We start from the raw sequence: 3,605 nt of genomic DNA on the forward strand, positions 1-3,605 counted from the left end.
AGCTGAGCTAAAATATGGAGAAGTGTGGAATTTAAACAATATTTCAATTCTTGAAAACATGGAAATGGACTGGAGGTATTTGGGTATTTAACTGAACTAAAATGGAAACTCAACATGAAGACTGTGGGAAAAGGTTAAATCATCCTTTGTTCTTCTGTGCGTCAGAAAACGGAGTTCTGCTCAGTCATCTACTGTGGCACCAGAGCCTGATTAAAATGGAAACGTCAATTCAAAGGCAGACTCCCCACCTGTTGTGAATCAAGCTAATTTTGGGGAATTATTTTCTCATTTCTCAAAACATTTTCAGGATTAAGACTGTACACCAGACCAAGTATTGGTCCTCAAGTCCATATAAGTCTTTGGATCTACTGAAACACTGATAATTAACAAAGATCTTCCATTCACTGGGTGAACTTATTTTCTTTGTAAAACATAAATTGTCTTTTGTTTTTGTTTTTTTTGTTTTTATTTTCTAAGTGGTTGAGGTAAAAGATGGTATAAAAAGCCAAAGCTTGGTGACGTCAATGTGAAGTTGTTAGTTGTTACTCTTCTGTACAGGAAAGTTTCTGGGGCATTGTCAAAAGTTCAGTTTTAGGAAAAGGCAAACTAAGACTTTATATGAATTGGCTTCATAAGATTTTGGAATGGAAATCTAAGTGCTTGACTAAACTTAAAAGTAACTTAAGGAGCTAAGGTATTGCAAATTTTAACTTCAGAATGTTAATCAAATTGATCTTTATTCACAAAGTTGCAATTAAGAGCATCAAACCAACCAAAACTTACAAGTAGATTGTTAAAGTATAATATAAGCAAGCAGAGTAGAAATGACATTTCTGAATGTTCAAACAAATCTTACTACATAAAAAGCCATTGCATCGGTTAGTCTTAAACTTTTTTTTTTTGTAATGTTAAAGTATTAAATATTGTAAGCCATTGTAAGTGTACTGTGAGATCAACAATTTGAACAAAATGTAATTTGCCATTTGTAGTCTAAACTTTATGTAGATAAGCTAGCAGAAAATAAAACTGTAGTGAATAGTTTAATTTCCCTTCTCTTTTTTTAATGCAACCACAAGTGAGCCCAATCCAGTGCTTCTTGTGCCGGTCCCAAGTCCGGATGAATGCAGAGGGTTGTCGGGAAGAGCATCTAACATGAAACCTCAGCCAAATCATGCAATTTATAGCTAAATATTTGAAGATGCCCCACTTGCAAACACACAGAGCCAAAAAACCGGGATCGGTTAAACCATCATAACTCTCCGTTCAAAAAGTGTCTTTTGGTGCAGCTTACTGTCAATTTAGATTTCAATGTATGTTGTGGAACAGATAAAAAAATTACAAAATTATCTATTATATAATTTGTAAAAAAAAAAAAAAACGCAAACATTGGCATTAAACATCCTTCAGAGGTGTACAATTTCCAGAAATGTTTGTTTTCTGGACCCGTGGGTTTATTGGATCAGTTTGGCTCGTGTCCGGCTTTTTGTGGACACGGTGTAATCCCACCAAGAGTCAGATCTCCCTTTTTAAGAAGCTGTGAACGCATCGCGGAGTAATCAGTAACTGATTCCTATGTACGTTTGTTCTTATTTCAATTTTGGATTATGCATGCTCTGCTTAATTTCTCCATTTCTGCATCAGTGCTCAATCCTGACAGGCTCTCCCATTGCAGAGTAATTGCCCCCCCCCACCCCCTCACCAAAATGACTCATTTGCTCATCACATGAAGGAACAGAAATGACGGCTTTTGTAGCTTCGTAGAAGCGTGTATCGTCTTCATTGTTGGCTCCTCAGCTCAGCATGTTCACCCCCCCCCCCCCCCCCTTAATCTATCACTGCAGACCAGCGCAAGTAGAGCTTTCAGCTGTGTGGTAATAATGAATCGTAGGCACTTTAACACATCTGTCACATCGTAGTGCTCCACGCAGCAGGAGAGACGGCGAGTGGCGAGGAGGAGCAAAGGCTAAACGATGCAGGGAGAGGCTGAAGGTGATTCTTCAGGTTTTCACTTCCTTCCTAAGATGCTCATTTTAACTAAACTTAAAGAAGGCACAATTGTGTTCAACGGGAGAAAAACTGGTGAGAGCAGCTCTGATCCTCTTTGACATGATCCTTTATGAGACTGAATATTGAACCAACTCCAATGAATTTGGTTTAAGATGTGACATTTTTCTTAGTATGGAGGACATGGAAAAAAATTTAGCAGAAGAAACCATGCTGTTGAAAAAGCCTTGCAGTAGTGACGTAGGTGCTACTATTGGTGGGGGGGTCACAAGCTCCCTGCTCCCCTCCGGTGCATCTGCCTGCAGAGAAATTGGTCAATTAATGTCTGTTGTCCTCGTCTGAGCTGGTATGTGGTTCAAACCTGTACCTGTTCTTTATTTTTATTTATTTTTTCTGCTCCTTGTGGGTGCCGCTCATTTCATGTCAACCTGGACTTGGCAGCATATCTGCCTTTTGCTCTTAAAAACAAACATCCAAACTTTGGCAGAGATGGATGTGCATATTGTGTGTATATAAAAAGCGTTTTAGCCGGTCACTGCTAGCTCCGTGGAGAGTGTGTGTTAGCCTGGGAGCAGTGCTGACAATGCAGACTCTTCCTGGAAGGGGCTGTTCTCACTCTGTGATGTCACAAGGTAAGCACCCACTTGATTTCAAGGATTGTAAGGGGCTGGTGCTAACAGAGCAGCTTTTTAGAGGAATACTCAGAAATGTTTGTATGGATCAAGATTGTAAATAATGAAATGTTTTGGGCACATTCAGGGGCTCTCCTTCACCCTGTGATGCTGCTCCTCTACACTCTATTTAGCCACTGGATCTATTTCAAAAGTAGCTGTCTGGCACCAGATAAAATCCAACGGTACCATTCCTAAACTCATGTGCTAGAAATGCAAACATGATTCCTGCATACACTTGTTTGTGGGACTGAACTCCTAAAGATCTTGGTGATGAAGAGAGCCATCCTCCTCATTGGGGACTCCTTGTTTCCCTCGACCCCCCCCCCCCCCACTGCTCGATGTTGCTGCAGCCTTTGGTCAGATGATGCAGGAACCCCTCTGGTCCTGAGAAATTGACATTAATGGCTTAAATATTTTTAAAATAGACTGCTCTGTTTAGAGTTTCTGTTAGCTTTTCACTTGTTTTTTATGCATATGTTATGTTTTATTTTCAGTTGTTTTTACTCCAAAGATTTTGAATTTGAAGTATATCAAAGTAACAATATAAAAAACAAACACTTTGCCGTCCCCCAAAACCAATCAGAGCAGTTTAGGGCTCCACCATTGGATACCTTTAATAAAAAAAAAAAAAAAAAAAAAAAAAAAAAAAATTCACTTTCCTTTTCTGCAGGTCTTTTTCTTTTGTGGACTTTCCAAGTTTTTAAAAAGATAATTACAAAAATAGGGTAAAACATCATGTTAACATGTTTTTGGTCACTTTTAGAAAGCCCAAATTGATTTCTTTTCAACTTCCCTGGAAAGAAATGCTGATACTGACTATTCCACAATTGGGTCAGAAAACGAGTAACCATGACTAAGGCATTTTACCCATGATCCTCCATCCTTCACCCGCACACTCGATGCACAATGGAAAGACAACTTAAACAG

The sequence above is a fragment of the Oryzias latipes genome, chromosome 7 (assembly GCF_053564925.1).
Source record: "Oryzias latipes strain Hd-rR chromosome 7, Olatipes_Hd-rR_3.1".
Taxonomy (NCBI): Eukaryota; Metazoa; Chordata; class Actinopteri; order Beloniformes; family Adrianichthyidae; genus Oryzias; species Oryzias latipes.